At 43.0% G+C, this 19,374-nt stretch overlaps 1 long non-coding RNA gene across 4 annotated transcripts in view; it reads right to left on the bottom strand.

Moving 5' to 3' along the window:
- The window catches only part of LOC131509585 (uncharacterized), a 139,338-nt gene that overhangs the window by 60,807 nt on the left and 59,157 nt on the right, over positions 1-19,374 (bottom strand). The window lies entirely within an intron of this gene.

Genomic DNA, 19,374 nt, shown 5'->3' on the forward strand with positions numbered 1-19,374 from the left:
AAAAAAAAAAAAAGGCTTGGTATGGAAATGCAATAAACTTAAAAGCAGTGGGTCCATTACTTTTTCTCTTAAGAGTGACATTTATCAATAAATATCAGCTTATACCTGGCCTAGACATGTGATATGTAACCATACATGTCACATTTGCAGTGAGAAAGTTCACTGACCAAAATAAAATAAAATAAAACAAAAAATAAAGGAAATCATGCAAATTAAATATTTTCATTATTAGATTTCATTTTCCAGCTGTTTTAACTTAATAGAATTTTTTTCCTTAATTTCAGACTACATCATGCCTTTTGGCTGAACGATGATTATCTTTCCAGCCCAGTGGCCTTTTTCTGTCAATGGCAATTAAATCCACAAAGATGATTTGCTTTCTAACCGTTTAAGGTTCTCGTGTTTCCATCGCACATCAGAAATTTTGCTCAAGTCAACCAAATTTTGTTAGGTAAATTTTATTTAATAAGACAGGATCCAAATCCCCAAATTAAAATGCAAACATCTTAGGGGCTTGCTAACTACAAGGTGTTTTATTGTGTAATTACTATTATAGGACTTTATACATAGTGAAAAGCTGAAAACCAGATCTTTTGGTCTGTTCTTTTTTGTTTTCTTAAAATTGTTTTTAATATTTATTCATTTTTGAAAGACAGAAAGAGACAGAGCACAAGCAGGGGTGGGGTGGAGAGAGAGGGGGACACAGAGTCCAAAGCAGGCTCCAGGCTCTGAGCTGTCAGGACAGGGCCGGACACAGAGCTGGAACTCACAAGCTGTGAGATCATGACCTGAGCTGAAGTCGGACACTTAAGCTTAACCAAGTGAGCCACCAGGTGTCCCTCTGTTTTATTTTCTTAAAGTGTATTTTCTGAGCTCATGTCTCTCTTTGTTCCCATGTAAACATCCGCAAATTTTTTTTAATGTTTGGTACGATTGTGTGACTACATATTTTTTGCATAGGATTTTAAATTTCTATATTTCAAATGATCATTAACTACCACTTAGTGAGCACAGATGAATCTTTTAAAGTGAACAAAACAGATCCTGAGGCTATTTAGGAAAAAAAGAAAACGCATTTTAAAGTTCTTTTCAAACCATAAAAATAAATAGCCAAATCAGAATAAAATACAAAGCTTTGATTCTTCCTTTTTTCATTTTTTCTAAGCTATGTAAATCAACTCTATGTACTGATATACTTTAAATGGGTTTTAAGATCTTAAAACCCAAACTTAAACTCATTCCTCTGACAATGAGATTATATTCATTGAAAACACACACAATCCAATTGATCCCAAACTTTAATATAGAATGTCATGTTTTTCCTACTTGATTTTGAAGAGTTTTGGGGGTTTTTGTTTTGTTTTTTGAGAGAGAGAAAGCACTCATGCACGAGTGAGGGTGTGGGGGGAAGACGGAGGAGAGAGGGAGAATCTCATGCAGGCTCAGTGCAGAGCCCAACACAAGGCTGGATTTCATGACTGTGGAATCATGACCCGAGCTGAAACCAAGAGTCAGACGCTCAACGGACTGAGCCACCTAGGCGCCCCCCCCCCCCCAACTACTTGATTTTATTTAGCGGTCTAAATGCAACAGGATTCTACCAATGACCAATGAGGAGCACTTCATGCGAGTGTTCAGAGTGAGGTCTTGAAGTCAAATTGTCTCTGTCCTAAATGCCCCCTATGCCCACAGAAGGAATCTGGCCAACTGGAACTGAAATATAGTTTTTCTTCATCTTACTTTAAGAGATCCCTACATCTTAAGCAATCATAGCTCTCTGTTTGGATTTTTGTATTTTATCTGATTATAAGGCCTCCTCCTGTGTGCCACAATAGAAGTTTTGGCAAAACTAATAAGTTATAATAAAAAATAATAGCTGTTATGTATTAACTTCCTGCCAGGAACTGAACTAAGTACTTCACCAAAACATTGCGTGTGTGTGTGTGTGTGCACGTGTGCATGCACTTCTGGGTATTTAGTTTTCACGACAATGAAAGAAGCTTTATTACCTCCATTATAAAGATGAGGAAAATAAAGCTTAGCAAGTTTAAGTAAGTTACCCAAAAAAATGTCAGTGGTAGAAATTAAACCCATGCCTATCTAATAGTCCATGCCCAGAATCTGTCCCCCAAAGATCCACATTGTATTTGTTGTAAAGTCATTTAAAATTTTTTTTAATGTTTATTTATTTTTGAGAGAGAGAGAGAGACAGAACATGAGTGTGGGAGGGGCAGAGAAGGAGGGAAACACAGAATCCGAAGCAGGCTCCAGGCTCTGAGCTGTCAGCACAGAGCCCAACACGGGGCTCAAACTCACGAACCGTGCCATCATGACCTGAGGTGAAGTCGGCTGCTTAACCAACTGAGCCACCCAGGCGCCCCTGTAAACTCATTCTTAAACTGCTTCTCATCCGAGAACATGGGCCTCCATTCCCAGAATCATGTGTGTAAGGTCTCCATCCATTCTACTGGAAACACAGAGCAAAACTTAAACTTACGAGTTTCAGAAGCTTCTAGAATTTCTCAACATGGAGGTCTACCTGGGCAATGAAGATTACATGTCATATGTGTTCTCTGACAATCACTCATACCTGGGAGTCAAGGGAAAAGAAATAAAATAATAATAACCAGTGCTTACAGCCCTGCAAAACACTACTCCCACCTTGTAGGCTCAGAGGAATCATTAGCTATTCTCGCTGTTTTGGCAACTGATTCCAAACACTGCTCAAACCACAAATATAATAAAAGTTTACCGTCTTTTGAGAATCAGAAAGTGGTTTCACTCAAATCTAAATACCTTTATTGCAGTAGAATCACTGATATGTTTGTTTGTTTTTTAAGGGAGAAAGTTTGAAATTTGTAGTCATGGAAAGGTCTGTTTCTCTCCGTATGGCACTTGCGTGTAATAGAGCACTCTGTGATTATACACAGTGAAGGGCGTTAGAGCACTTCACTAATGTACAGACCCACTTTGATTTAAAAAAAAAAAAGTTAGGGGCGCCTGGGTGGCGCAGTCGGTTAAGCGTCCGACTTCAGCCAGGTCACGATCTCACGGTCCGTGAGTTCGAGCCCCGCGTCGGGCTCTGGGCTGATGGCTCAGAGCCTGGAGCCTGTTTCCGCTTCTGTGTCTCCCTCTCTCCCTGCCCCTCCCCCGTTCATGCTCTGTCTCTCTCTGTCCCAAAAATAAATAAAAAACGTTGAAAAAAAAATAAAAATAAAAAAATAATAAAAAAAAAAAGTTAAAAGGAAGAAAAAAGTGCCACTATTTCAACCAAGCAGAAGTCTTCTTTAATTTGTAAGAAAGAAAAAGAATTCTTCCTTAAAACAACATCTGTGTAAAGCTGTTGAAATGTGCCATTTCAACCACTGTTTCAAATACAAGGGATTTTATGTGACCATTTGTTACAACCTGTAGTTTAACCATCTCAAAACTCATTCTAAACTGTTTACTTGCTCAAATAACATTTGATCTATTTTTTTAAATGTTTATTCATTTTTGAGAGACACAGAGAGACAGATCACGAGCAGGGGAGGGGCAGACAGAGAGGGAGCCACAGAATCAGAAGCAGGCTCCAGGCTCTGAGCTGCCAGCACAGAGCCCTACACAGGGCTTGAACTCACGAACCTCGAAATCATGACCTAAGCCAAAGTCAGACGCTTAACTGAATGAGCCACCCAGGTGCCCCTGGATCTATTTTTTTAATTGAACATTGTGTTGCTAAACTGAAACAAACAAACAAAAAGACAAAAGTATCAGGCATAGTGATTAAAACTTTCTTTCATTGTTAAGACAAGGCAGAGGTGAGAGAGCTAGACCATCTCCCACACTGAAGGCACAAAGACAGGAAGATGGAATCTCCGAGAATTTCCAAAATAGTGATTGATATATCTTGCCCATTTTTGAAAATTGAGAATTTTCAAAAAACTATTAAATACGAATTCATATATTTATTTCTCATTTGTGGAACACATGGAAACAGCTTCTTTGATAATATAAGAAAGGAAAAAGCAAAAAAAATGAATTTCTAAAAGTCATAAATATTAGTGATAGCTTTTTCTCAACAGTTTGGAAATTTGGATTTCTAATAGGGAAAAAAACATGACCTGAAATAATTTAAGACAAAGTCCATTTTGGGGGTGCCTGGATAGATCCATCGGTTAAGTCCAACTTTTGGGTTCAGCTCAGGTCATGATCTCACAGTTCATGAGATAGAGCCATGCATCAGGTTCTGCACTGACAGTACAGAGCCTACTTAGGATTCTTTCTCTCCCTCTCTCTCTGCCCCTCCCCCACTCACACTCTTTCTCTCTCAAAAATAAACATTAAAAAAAAAAAAGGCAAAGTCCATTTTCACTTCTTATCATCAACCAAAGGAGTGTTCTCTAGGATCACAAGTGCATTCTGATTTATGATGGAAACAATAGATTAGCAATAATAATGTTACCAGTTAGTAAAATCAACCCTAAGCCAATACTTTACTAAATGCTTTATATTAATAATCCCATTTAATTTAATTCTCTCTTTACATATGAAGAAACACGCTCATGAGGGTCACAGCAGCAGAGGGAACACAATGTGCCGGTAAGGCCATCTTTTTGGTTTCTTTAAGATGTGTAGTCGGCCTAGTAGTGTAATTTTATGGCTGACACAGGCAGTAACAACCAATGGGGAGAAAGAAAGAAGGCTCGAATCTAATAGGCAGGATGGCCGCTCTTCAAAGAGTAGCATGGTCATGGCCAACCATGTGTCACATTTTATAAGATCTCCAGGTCAGTGAGAAACAATTGATACTGGGGAAACGTCGGGAAGTGAAAATTTCCCACAATTCCCTTATTTACATTCCCTCCTTCTTCTTCGATTAGGGCACTTGGGATTGCTTTCAGACAAACTATCCATGAGGTCTAGGCCATTCAGTCCTTCACTCACTCCAGTGGGACTGTTCACCTTCTTTCCACCACTTATATAACCCGCTATCTATAACCCACTATCTATAACCCACTTCCTCCAGGACCCAGCTCTCAGCTTCCAAAAATCCCCCTCTGACCTGCTATTTCCCCTGCTGAGCCCTCTTCACTTCCCTCTTTCATCCGGTGCTTGGAATCTTGCTTCCCCAACCAGAACTAAGTTCTTCAAGGACCAAAATTCTACTTCTATTTCTTCTGTCACTCCAGGTACCTGCTAAATTAATGGACCAATGATAATTTTATTCTCATTCAGGTTGGAGATGTGGAGTACAGAGGCTCTGACTTTCAAATCACACTAATCTATTAGGATACCCATGACTCAGGGACTCACTATACTGCTTAATGTATTATTCAGTTTATTGATTACATTTTCCATCTGTAATAAATGTGTCCTCTTCCAAAAAAAATCTCTCCGTAAGAATAAGATAACTCAACTTCACTTAAAACCTGCCATTGGTTTCTGTGAGCTACTTAAGCACTTCCTTTTTATTATGAGCTCAGAGCAGGAGTCCATCAAAATTCTTATCTATGAATGAACGTTCCTAACTGTATCACTCTGGATTTTGACATGTCTCACTAAGTAATCCTTCCTACCCATCTGTATTCATTTGGCTAACCTATGCTGTGATATCAAATAAACCCTGATTTCTTGGTGGTTTGTAATGTAAATTTAGGTTTTGCTCATACAAGTCCTTGTTGTGGAGAGCAAAGTTCTCCTCTACCCAGTCACCATGGCAGTGGAAGAGGGCAGATGGAGGATGGATGATTGCCCCCACATAAGAGTGACTCATGTCTCTTCTGCTCAATAATCCATTGGTCGGAACTGGTCACATGGTCCCAACCCACTTGCAAGGCAATATGGAAAATGACGAGAAGTACCCAGACATTAAGTAAGCATTTATTAACTGTCTATTTCACACCATCCTTCAAGGCCCAACTTAAATGTTTTCTCTTCCACAAAGTTCTTTCTGATCTTCCTCCCATAGGCCCACATCCATGCCTTTCATAGTTTATAGTCTCTGCCACAGGTGGAGTGTGCTTGTTTTTCCACACTTTCCAAACCACAAGCTCCTTGAAGTAGGGGGGCTATGTCATATTCAGCTCTTTAAGTCCCCTTTTATAAACCCAGCACAGCTCACAAATCTTTGCTGAGTTCACAAGAATCAAATAGGGACCGAGCAGTATGGAAATCTAAATGCACCTTTGAGAAAACAGAGGGGAAAAAAGGAACAGAAAAGTTTATTGAAATTCAGAAGCAAAAGCCCCTCTTCAGAAAATCCTTCCTCATTTCCTCACGTTTCATGGGCACAGCAAGATGGCATCATTTGAAAACACTGGCCATGACTGAACGATATATTAAAAATTTCTTTTATATTGGCAGCTTAAAAAAAAATGTTCCTTTGAACAGTCTCAGCAAGGCAAAGCTCTCTCTCCCAACACTTCTTTAAAAGTTAGAAGGCAGCTTTCTGCCCATTCCAAATTGCCAGAAGTAAAGTATCAAGTCATAAATGCCCCCCAGTGACTGACTGGGCTAGCTGGTGTGGGGTTTTTCCCTTCTACTTTGCAGAAAGAAAAGACAGTAAAACTTCCTTCAGTGAGCTGCCAAGGTGCTCCCAGGCCATTGTGCAGAATCATTGTCAGGTTAAATTAGGGAGTACAGACTCCATGAGTGTAAAAAAATCAATACTTGATGGAAGATTGCTCCCCGGAAAATCTGTTTTGATTCCAGGATTAATTCACAACCAAAGGCTTCTGCAAAATGACATGCCATTAGTCAGAAAATGAACACATTCTATCCTTGAAATTGGATGGAAATATGTCAGCTGATTGACCCATTCATTCTCCTCACTCTCTGGGCAGAAAGAGTGGGTGTGGTAGCAATGTGAATTAGTGCCCCAAACCTGGTCCATTTTCAAAACAGGGTAAAAAAAAATTTTTTTTTAAAGTCCAGTGTGAATTGGGAGTAGTCTCCAGGCCATTGTTGGAGAGCTATTGCAAATGTGTTTCGTCAAGGCAAATGCATTTGTCTGGAAGGCCCAACTCTCCTGAGTTTTCTAAGTCTCAGAATAAACCCTACTAAGAATCTTAAAATAAAACAAAGATTTTCCCCCAAAAGCAGTGACCTGCAATATTAATGACAATGTAATGTCTTTGTCACACACAAAGTAACAGTCCTCCCTCTCCTGTCTGTCAGGTTTCTTCAGCTAAAAACTTTTGCAAGAGGCAAGTTCCAACTCTTCATTTGTGCTAATGTCTTCGGTCTTCAGGGCCTTTCCTGACTTGTGCAGTTAAATCTGCGGCAGGGATGAATTTCATTCCATAGACTCGAATACACATAGATATCACTCGCTTTATTTCCCTCCCAAAAAATTAAATCTGATTCCAAGGCCATCAGCATTAGAAATGTCTCTCCGTGCCCAGGGTGATGAAAGGCTCTAGGAGCTTTGACAGAATAAAGGTGCAGGGACACCCTTCTGTTCCTCTGTCCATACGGATCACCACAGAGAGCCTCAGAGTCCTCGAAAGCAGGTGGTTCTATTTCACTTAAAGACAGAAAACCTTGCCAACCTTGGAGTTCCAAGGCTGACCATCAGGATTCCCAATCCTCCCAGCTTTCTGCCATCTTCCCTACAAGACACCCACCTCTCTCCTCCCCCTTGAGCGCCCTCCATCAGCTCATCGCTGCAAAACCAACAGAAAGACAAGGGGTTGCTTTCAAACAACGAAGCTTTCCATTCTGCTTGGCTAGATTTTTGGAATGGGACAGGAAAAATTAAAGGAAGGCGAAGCCCACTGAGGATGTCAGTAATGCCGGCATTCACAGACACACCTTGAAGGACTGATGGTGTCCGTGGCATCTCCACCAAAGCTCCGTACCCCTGCCCCTGCCCCTGCTCACGACACAGGCTCATCTCCCAGGGCAAAAGGACATTTTCATCTGCTTGTGATGTACCCTGGGCCCGCACTGTGGCCGCTAACGGTGTCAAACATGCTGAATGTGTGGAACAGGAGGGGGGTCATGACATTAGATGTTTGTATTCATTTTGCTGGGAGAGGAATCACCAAGGTGAAGCTCACCTCCTTCTTTGAACGCCTTTCCCTGCAGAAACCAAAGACAAAGGCGGCAGCCACACAGCTAACAACCAGGCAGCAGAAACAGTCCTGGCAGGGGAGGACCTCGGGGCTCAGCCTCATCACCCATGGTGACTCCATTAGAATCCTCTTATTCGGAAGTAGGGAGAGATGGCGGGAGGCTGTCTCGCAACCCGCATTTAAAAAAAAAAGAAAAGCTTCAAAACTGCTGTGCTGTCTCCGGTCCTCCAGATGCTCCTGAGAGCGCTGTGTTATTCCAGCCTAACAGCTCGCTCTCTGGACGACAGCCCGTGTTGACAATACTCACTGTTCAGAGAAAAAGAGGACCTCTGAGAATCAAACAGATGCTAGCACCCAACGGATCGCACACGGCCCGCAGTCCCACATAAGGCATCTGATTTCCATATTTCAATTTGCTACAGCAGCCGGAGCCCTTGAGGCCCCCAAATTAGTGACCCCAGGTACAATTATGATAGCATGAATCTGCACTCTTTAAAAAGGTGTGGATGATTCTACAGCTGAATAAATAAACTAGATGACTAAGCAAAGCTACGTGAGAACGTTTCCCCACCCTGCCTTGCAACTGGGAAGAGGGAAGTCACATTAAACACCAATGTGTTCTAATAGCACATAGTAATCGTGTTTGTTCTTGTGCGCAGTTACACGTATGCTAGGACTAACACAAAATAAATATAAGACTTCTGAGCAAATGAAAAGAGAACCCTCGATATCTAGCCTCTCTGGATGTGAGAGAACAGTTACAACGGAAGTGAAGACCATAGTCTCTGAAATCTTTCCCCAAGCAAATGAAGATTGAAGAAGTTGGCATTGTAACTGATTATACCAAAGTATTTTCGTTTTCATACAGGATCCTCAATACCAGGGCTCAGAAAGTCTCTCTTTTAGGGGTGCCTGAGTGGCTCAGTCAGGTATGTCTGACTCTTGGTTTCAGCTCAGGTCCTGATCTTGCAGTTCATGAGTTCAAGCCCCACATTGGGCTCCATTCTGACAGCAAGGGGCCGGCTTGAGATTCTTTCTCCCTCTCTCTGCCCCTTCCCTGCTTTCTTGCTCTCTCACTCTCTCTTTCTCTCTGTCAAAATAAATAAACTTAAGAGTCTCTCTTTTATTTCTACTCCAGAACATACCTTCCCACATTCTAGAAACATAGCTAGCCCTAGCACAGCAAAATGTAAGGACTGAATAAAGAATCTGAAAACTTAAATTCTTCGGTCAGGCCATCCACTGGCTCCAGAATTCGAAAGTCTTCTACAACATACAGGACTTCTCTGAACAACAGGTGATTGGGAAGATTTTTTTAGACCATGGTCTCAGAGCTCCTGGTATTCCCTTCTGCAAACACACTGACGATGTGGTATTTGTATATGCATTGAGGGAGAGGTGTTTGAAGTAAGTCCTGTGGGGTCTCCAATGTGGTCAATCTTGAAAAGTAAATGGTCACTTAGAACAATGATTATATCCTCTCTGACTTTGTCAGCTCTAAGGTAACTTGATGCCAAACTTCTCGGTTGACTAGTAATGTTTGCGGGCAGCCTAAATAACAGTGCTTACACATATGCTTTGTTTCTATTAAACCAAACCAGTCTCAAAAAAACGTCAAAAGGGAAAGAAGATATTCAAGATATATCTGCAACTAATTCAAAAGAGTCTCCTCAATCACTCTAAAAGGAATGAATTCTTTCCAAAGTATATAGTGAGAAGGTGAAGTTTTAGCACTCGCAAGGTGAAAGGATGTGTCTTAAGAAAGTCCTTGCCCACTCTTGAGTAATGAATGTCCCAATATGTCCTATGGAAAAGTCACTGATTTATTTGAATCACATTTTCTGGTCTGGAGTTTCATGTTAAGCACTGTTTTATAATGGGTTACAAAGGTGTAAGCTCTAAAAGGGGAGAACAGGAAGAACAGCACAAAGCCAAAACTCCATGAGGAGAACCCATCAACCCACCCACCTTTCCTTTGCTGGCCACACTCATATAGCCGGGGATCATGGAGGCCACCAGAGAGCTACCACAGAGCCCACTGTGCATGCACCAGCCAGTCTACACAAGACACACAGACACATAGACACACAGACACACACGCGCGCACACACACACCACTCTATGATGCTTTCTCAGCTGTGGAAACCAGTCACACAACTGATGTCAGAACTGAATTCCACATTGTCCCAATCCTGGCACATCACTCCAACCTCTATTTTGACTCAGAGAGTTCTACCTCTTCTAATTCACTCAGCTCCTTTCCCTTTGCCAGTGCCCTTTCCCTTCCCTCCATCTCAATAGCACCAGGCACACTGACATACACTGTTCCTTGAGGCCTTTGCTGGAAGTGGAAGCATGAAGCACTAGGGAGGCTTAATGTTTGGAATCAAACTGAACTGGGATCAAGATCTGATTGGGAGACCCCTGGAAGAGTTACCTAAGCGTGCTTAGCTTAACTTTCTGGCCCGTGAGCCATCTGAGACGTCTTGATTCAAAAGGATGGACTTGAATGCTGCTTCACGGTAGATGTTCAGGACATCCTAACCCCCCACCCCCTGCACTTTGAGCCCTTTTCCACATCCTCCCAACCATACGGTGAGCTCCTGAAATGGAGTGACTACTTCTCTCATTGGGCACTTCTAAGGGAGCATGGGGTGAGTTGAAGTGAATGATAATGCATTCAAATCCAAGCTCTCCCGCCCATCCGCCATTCCTTTCCCTACCTGTGAAAGTTTGAACAAGTTACTGGGTCTCTTAAGTCCCAACTTCCTCAACAAGCAAGGTTGAAATAATAGTCATCTGACAGGGTTGATGTGACAACCAATGACATATAAGTACCTAGCACATTACAGGTGCTTGATAGGTGTTCCATAAAAGAATCACCTTTTTCCTAATAAATGTTCTTTGATTTTGACAGGCTGTGTCTAGGTAATGCTTCTGTCTGCTCCTCAGTACAGAGAGGGATGGGATTCGGTCTTCCAGTCTTGGGTCAAAACTTCTTCCAAAACATCATCTCTCTTCATTCATTTAACACTGAAGCTTCCTGACCCAGAAGAGAGCAACTTGACAGTGTATACAACAGTCCAAACCAAACTGCTAGAGCAATTCATTGAGTCAAGAAAGAGTTAATTTCAGGATTTAGCATGAATCTCCATTTTTCACTTTTTCTTCTCCCGAGACTCATCCTCTTTAGAGGACGCAACAAGGAAGGAAAAAACTTTCCAGAAAGATCATTCATCTATTCATCATGCTAGGCACTGAGAAAGATGTCGAGATTTATTTAAAAGGCAAAGAAGGCTGGATTATGAAATTCCATAAAGAAAACTTTGAGTAAGATCTTACCACCAAACCAAAGTTCCCTGAAGAAGCCAGGACAGCAAAACTTTGAACAATGATCGGATTTCAGTTTTGAAGTTCATTTAGGCATTTCTTAAAAGAATTAGTTTGTGGGCTCTTCCACTTTGTCTAATAAAGGACAATGAACTTTATGTGACTTTCCATCAGACTTTGCAGATGTCATTCGCAGGAGTTAATGACTTTTTTTCTCTTCAATTTCACCTCGCAAGAGAAAACAGAGCTGCACTGGAGTTTTCCTATAGCAGGGTGACTGGTCAATACCTTGCTACTTGCTCTGTCAATGCCATCAAAATATTGTTTAATAATTTAGGAACAACATGTAATTTTCTTCCCTAGCAAGAGCAAATTAGGCACTTACTAAATAATTGACAAAAAATACTTAATTCTAGGGATGTCTTGAGGATTTGCTGTTATTCAAAAAGAGTTTAGAATAAAATTTTCCTTCAACTGTTCAACATGTTACTCTTATTTTCATGTCTGGTCATGAAAACTGTATCAGAGTTTGGCCCCCCTCCCACCCACACACACACCCTGATTTCTTTACCCGAAAGTGGTCTACAATATCTGTAGAGGGTGTGTATGTGCTGCCTATGGTCAAGATCACTGGGAAAAAGTGGGCTGGGGCTTGAATGAGGTTAGACAAAGCCCCTCTTCTTTAGGCCTATCCCAACCAGGGTCACAAATGCAAGATACCAAGAAGTTTTGATTCTTAGAGCTTTAATCTCAACTAATGAGATGCTGTTATCAAGGACACTCAGGCTTGGAATCCCTTTCTCCTGGCCATCTGCCAAAGCAGGAGCTTCCTCATCATTGGGCTGTCAGGCTGAGATCTATCCACGCAGTCAAGCTCTCTCTTGAATATCCCATTTGCAGGACTCTGAGGCATCTCACTTAACTACTGAAATGCCCTGAGTAGACTCACAATTCATAGGACAGCATATTAACCTATAACTTTATAAGTTAAAATGGTAGGGAAAGAGTAGTACCAGGTGTTCTGTTCCTATTTCAACAGTCACTTCCCACAATGTTCTCTTCTCAGTGTACTCTCCCAAAAGGACAAGTCTTGGAATAATGTTTTAAATTAATCAAACAAGAGGGTTCCCTTTCCCTCCTCCTCCCCCTGCCCCATTTTCTCTTTCTAGTATTTCCCCATTGGCCTAATATCAAGGGAATGGAGGAGAGCGCCAGCCCATCTCTCTGATACCACCCTCTCCCCACCTGACTCCTGACCATCACAGCTTCTCTAGGAGTTGACATTTTCTTCAGTGCCCATCATGTGCTGAGCACTGTTCTGGCCCCATGAGCAGCATGAGTGAGGGGTTGCTCAGAATCCTCAAACCCTGGTTCAGTTATAGCGACCCAAAAGTTATCTGGGTTATTCTAGGCACTTCCTTTACGGATGGTGATACACACAACCAGAATTTCAGCAGAGGATGATGGCCTACCAATGCCTAGCTCTTGGTTGGGCAATCCAGGCTACTTTTTCTATAGGGTGTCATGACCAAATACACACATTACAGCAATCGAGATAACTAAAGAGTAGTTTAACCTTTTCTTGAATCTCTCAAGGAAAATTAACACTCAATAGCACTTCTTTAAAAGTCCTGTTCTTTTTTCCTCTTATTCTCACACATCCTACGCCCTTTGAAAGCACTCACTCTATACACCTCCTTGTCTCAACTCCAAAGTCGTCTTGGGACCTGCCCCCATCCATGCAGGCTTTGGCTTTTGCTCCTTCCCCTTCCCTCCCAACCCCAGTCTGATCTCTTTCCACCCCATCACAAAAGCCTGTGAAGCTGGCTGGCAAAAAACAAAAAACAAAAACAGAAAACAGCATAGGGCAACAAATATAAAGCTTACATTCTAGTGAGGATATACAGAAAATAAATGAGCAGTAAACAAAAACTATCAGATATGGTGTGTTTTTTGATTAATATAGTGCCACAAAGAAAGGAGGAGATGGTAACGTGAAAAGAAGAGCTTGGGGTGGAGGGACCAGGGTCACATGGATTAGGAAGCCGGGAAAACATTTCCGAAGATGTGTGGACTAAGCAACAAGAGAAAGCTGGTCTTGCAAACATCAGAGAGAAATGTTTTCCCAGAAAAGGCAATGGCTAGAGCAACATCCTGAAAGTGAAAATAAGCTTGGCATGATTGTCCTGGTGCAGCAGAGGCAGGGAGGGGTGCCGAAAACTAATTTATGGAACAGCTGCCTATTACCTCCCCCTGAAGCCTGAACATGGCTGAGGTGGAGTCCCTGGAAAAGGGGACTGCAGTAGACCTGCAGACCAACACTCTCTTCCCCACCCTGTAGAGGGACTATCCTACCCAACCCATTGAACTCAGGTGGGGGTCACATGACCAGTTGGGGGCTGATGATGTGTGAAGCTTCCAGGCAAAAGCTTTTAGGGCCAAATTACACGTCATAAAATCCTTTCTCTCTCCCCCCTGCCAGGACACCAACAGTGTTCCAGGAAATGACAGCTCTCTTAGATGGTTCTGGAATGAGGGAGGCAATGATGAAGAGAAATTCCTTGGCCAACCCACTATGGCAGTAATACAAGCAAGAAGTGAACCTTTGTGGCTTGAATCACTGTATCGGGGGGTTATGTTACTACAGCATAATTTTGCCCAGCCTGATACAGAGTCCTTGGGAAATATCCTAAAACTACTCCAGTTCTAAATAAAAGCAGTTATCCACAGGCCCCTGGGTGGCTCAGTTGGTTAAGCGTCTGACTGTTGATTTCGGCTCAGGCCACGATCTCACAGTTCATGGGTTTGAGCCCCGTGTTGGGCTCTGCGCTGAGAGTGTGGAGTCTGCTTGGGATTCTCTCTCTCCCTCTCTCTCTGCTCCTCCCCTACTCTCTCTCCCTCTTTCAAAAATAAATAAGCATTTTTTAAAAAAGTAGTTACCCAACTGGCCTCCCAGAACATCTCCCAATACCCAGCCACGATATCTCTGAGAATTCTCAGGGGCTACTGCATGTGGCTCATTGAGGAGACTACCATGAGTTACTTTCCTTTCTCTCTTCCTCTGTGTCTCCCCCACTCCATTCAAGACTTCCTCTGTTATTCTGACAGCCCTCTGTCAGAGGGACGCCATTCCTGCCTGCGAACACTGTAGCTCCCTATTTCCACCACCACTTCCCACCAGGGTCTCTGTACTGGCTATTGTTCAGGATTTTGAGACACAGGTGAGAAGACTACCTCTCTTCTTTCTTTGTGTGTTACTCTGTTAGAAGAATCTGAGAACAGCATTACCTGTGTCTTAGAAATTTTAGTGGACCTGGCTCTTATGGTTGTTATTTTTTTTATGTTTATTTATTTATTTGGAGGGAAAGAGAAAGCAGGGAAGGGGGTAGAGAGAGAAGAGAGAGAGAGAATCCCAAGCAGATTCCATGCTATCAGCACAGAGCCCAATGTGGGGCTTGATCTCTCAAAGTGTGAAATTGTGACCTGAGCCAAAATCAAGAGTCAGGCGCTTAACTGGCTGAGCCACCCAGGCACCCCTCTTGTGGTTGTTATTTGTAGCTTCCCACCCTCCTTGCCCTTCATGGGACTGAGCCAGAAGGCAGAGCCAAGAGCCGGGCAGGAGGCCTGACTCAGATCTGCTCCCCCCTCACAAGGGAAGTTTCATCCCTTCCAGAAGGCTTGTTAGTCCCTCCTACAAATAGTATTCTAGGAAGCCTACTCCGCTAGAGGAGAACCCCCAGAGGGGATGAGAACTCAGGCACCTGAGAGCTTAGCCTCCAAAATCTTCCCCTATGGGAGCATATGGACCCAAAGACCCAGATGCTGTGTTCTGAAATCCATCACGGTGTTTGCCAAGGCCACACTTCCCTTGGGCGCTCCAGCCAACAACTTAGCACAGCAGCTAATTCCTAGGTAGGCCTCTCCTAGGAGATTCAGGGACCCCCTAAAGAACAGCTTTGGCTCAAGGGCACCCACAGAGCCGAGCTAAACTTTCCTTAGACTGCAAGGAGGTCTAGGACATTTGCATACAACCATCCCTCCTTCTCTTCTTCCCACAGGATCAGATTTTCCCTGTGGTCTGACGGCTCCCTCATCTTCAACCAGCTCCTTTCCTGCCTTCTCTCTCACACGATTCCCCTAGTAAGTCATCCTACTTTTAATCCTGTCTTGACATCTGTTTCTCATCAGAACTCAGACTAATACACCCTGCTACACGACTAAATATTTAGTGACAGAAGTTGAATTATCTATCAGGTAGGGGAAGCATAGCAATGTTGTGAGTTTGAAACTCTCCAACTAATTAAAAAAAAAAACCGGCAATCATTATTCTGGAGAAACAGATACTGCAACTGGAAGAAAACCTTTAATAACAGAATAAATGTAGATTAAAACAATAGCAAGATACCCTTTTCCCCTTTCAAACTGGCAAAAATGAAAAAATATATATGTATATATCATTCAGCTGTGAATACAGGTGACTCTCCAAGGCCACTGCCCTTCACACAGAGACTCAAAAATCCAGGCATCATCATCTGGAACATAAAGCCTCAAAAAACAGCAGAAAAGGAAGAGAAAGCTGGAGGTTTTCACATCAGCAATTAAATGCTTTGGCTGGAAAATTACACAAGTCACTTCTATTCACAGTGCATTAGCCAGAATCAGTCACATGGACCCACCTACCTATAGGGAGGGAAATATCCATCTGTGTGCCCTAAAAGAAGAGAACTAGACCTGAGTGAGCATTAGACAACCCTATTAGAATATTTAGATTGTATTTTATGTAATGGTTTAAAGAAATTGCTTTTTCCCCAACTAAAATGTTCTTCCTTGATCTATACAATGGTCTTTATAATTTCTTCCTGATACTTTTATTCAGCCTCTTAGAATAGCACTTTTTAAAATTTTGATAAAGAGAGAGAGTATAAGAAGGGGAAGAGCAGAGAGAGAGAGGGAGAGAGAAAATCCTAAGCAGACTCTGGGGTGTCATTGCAGAGTCCTACTCGGGGCGTGATCTCACAAACCGTGAGATTGTGACCTGAGCCAAAATCAAGAGTCAGACGCTTAACCAGCTGAACCACCCAGGTGCCTTCGAATAGCATTTTATAGCAAAGATCCAAGTTTCCAGGATTTTGGAATAGCTACTCATCTTCTGAATTGATGGAGCCTGAAGAGGTACATCAAAATTTAAGTCATTCTAAGCTTGAAACGGTAAAGAGACAACAGTGACTGTCACTGTTAATGTATGTTTTGGGTATTTTGGCTCTTTTAAACATGGAAATTAGCCCTCACTCCTGTGTTCCCCCAGAATCATCTAGGAACAACCAAAGGAAAACCACAGGATTAAAAACCTAAACCAGGAAGGGCAGGATCACCCACTGAATATCTGTAGCTCTTCTTGCTGTAGAATCCAACTAAGAGCTAAAGGCATTTTGATGGTCAGGCAAGTGTAGTAAGTGGTCAATTAAGCAACGTAACTAGGTCTCTATTCTCCTGATTTTGACTAGAACCTTTGGTATGCCAATAGACGTTATGAATTTCATAATGAGAACATTCTATGGAGCGTTTGTCACACTTCCTTGATCTTGGAAAAGTCTTGACATATGGAGAAATCCTAACGTTTGGCATAACACGGCTGAGGAAAGCTGGCCCTGAAGAGAGTACTGTGGGACGCTGGTTCTCCTCCATAGTCTTCCCCCACATGGCCTCAGTGGCGTTGTTAGCAGCATCACAGGCTATGAGCTAAAAGCCCACACAGGTTTTGTGATGGTAAATTGTCCTCCATGCTTCAGTTTTTCCTAGGTACCTGGCAAGCACCTCTCTCCCCTCAGTTCCCAGCTGGTTCGCCCATGCTGGACCACATCCACGTCCGCATAGGGATCACTGAGCTGACTTGTTCCACTCCACGCCACTCATTCCGAAGGAGCTGACGTGTGCTAGATGGTGCGTGTCTCTGGGTTGAGTCCCAGCCACACCGATGACAGTCTCCTCAAAGTGAAACTCTCAGAGCTGATCTTGGATCAATGTTGCAAGATCACTTAACATCAGGCTGAAGGTTAAAAGCAGGGTGTGCCCGTGGATAAATGGGCCATTTATGAGATCGATTCACAAAGAGATTCAAACATCCCAAACTTCAGATCCATACCCAAAGCCCACACACTACTCAGGTATCTATCATTCTCAGCCAGCTGATCATCTATTTCCATGGCAACAGTTTGGCAAACCTGGAGCGGTGCTGACAAGGAGCCATTGTCAGAGAGGTGACTCCTACAGAGAATACGTCTTTGAGAGAGCTGGACTTACCAGAACCCGAAGCTTCTCCGGAGAGTTTACAGTCTCTATTAACCACCACCTGTTTGTCTTCAAATCCCTATCACTAAACAAATAAATTTACCAGGACACGATACATATTTTTAAATTCGAATATAAATACCGAGCTACGTCCTTCATCTGTGTGCTTATCTAGGTTATAATCTTGTGTAAAGAGGATGCAGGCGTGGAGACCAGAGTCCTCATCGCTAACTTGGAAAGCTGGCCACCCCTCGGCACCCCCGTTTCCTAGTCTACAAAGCTTAGGGCCTCGCAAGCACTCCGGCTGCCTCACAGGGGCCACACATAAGAAGCACACCCATGTTTCACAAGTGTGTATGTGATTCCCTGGCCCCCAGGAGCTGTTCCAAACACAACGTTTTTATTTGTTTATAAAGCTTTACGAATGGGGGGAGACAATGCAGGTTAAATGGAAGGAAAATGCACGAAGTTTCTCTCTTCTACCTCTTATCCTACCCAGAAAAAAAAAAAAAAAAACCATATGAAATTACTAGCCTAACACAGAGTTGGAGCCATGTGCCCCTGCAAAGGCAGCTGGTGTGTGTAAAGTCATTTCTTAATGACACGGATCTAGCAGAGGGTGCCACAGTGGGGTGAAGGCCTGGAGACTCTTACCTTCTGGCAGCTGTAGGAGCTGCAGAAAAGAATTGGTAATCTCCAAAAGGAAAGAAAAAGTTATAAAAATAAAGTTACCATTGCAAGAGGGCCGAATGAAATATCTTAGGTAAACAGGCCTTTGAGTGTGGACAACAAGGACATGTCCGAGAGGAATGACCAACTCCACGATGCTACGCAGACCTGCTCCCCAACACGCAGGATTGCTATTACCCTCCTGCCCCCCCCCACCACACACACACACACACACACACACACGTGCACACACTCACTTGTGCTCACACTCATACACACATGCTTGCTCACACTCATGTTCACTTAGCCTCATACTCACACACATTTGCTCGTACTCACACATCCAAACACACAGGTACGCACTCACTCCCACGTCCCGCCCCTGCTTCCAACAGACCTGAGCAGGACAGACATCACACCAAGCCACGTTCAAAATAGTTTCAAAACCAAGTTCCAGACTCTTCCCTTGGAGTCGCTTGACGTGGCTACATAAAACATCTTCTGTGCTATGGAAGTGCCTGGAGACACCAGAGCCTTCACATTTGGGCAATAGGTACAGTGTCAGATAAAACAACAACAACAATCCAGATGGTTCAGCTAATAGAGTCACAGCAGTAAGCCCTATATCCTACCAGGGGCACCACGGTTACCAAGAGAGAAGTAACAGCCTCAGGGTGAAGCAAGGCTCTGGCTGTTTTCCACTAGGAAAACCTCCGTGGAGCTGAATGTTCTTCACTTCAGAAAATTGCTCAACAAAAACAAGTGAAGACGGGAGAGGAACAGAGGTGGGGAAGGGGAGCTGTTGGCCACAGAAGGGGTTAGAAAATCATCAAAGACAGCTGACGCACAGAGGTAGAGACACGGAAGCCATTTATCTGCCTAGTAAGGAGGGACACCCATTACCCACCCATACCCAGTACTGCTGGAGGATGTGCCAACATTTTCTAGAGTTACAAAAGTAAAACTTCCGTAACTTTCATACTGTCTATCACGGAGGAAACTGGAAAGCTTGTGTGATGTCATACATCTT

Source organism: Neofelis nebulosa, chromosome 4, assembly GCF_028018385.1.
Source record: "Neofelis nebulosa isolate mNeoNeb1 chromosome 4, mNeoNeb1.pri, whole genome shotgun sequence".
Lineage (NCBI taxonomy): Eukaryota > Metazoa > Chordata > Mammalia > Carnivora > Felidae > Neofelis > Neofelis nebulosa.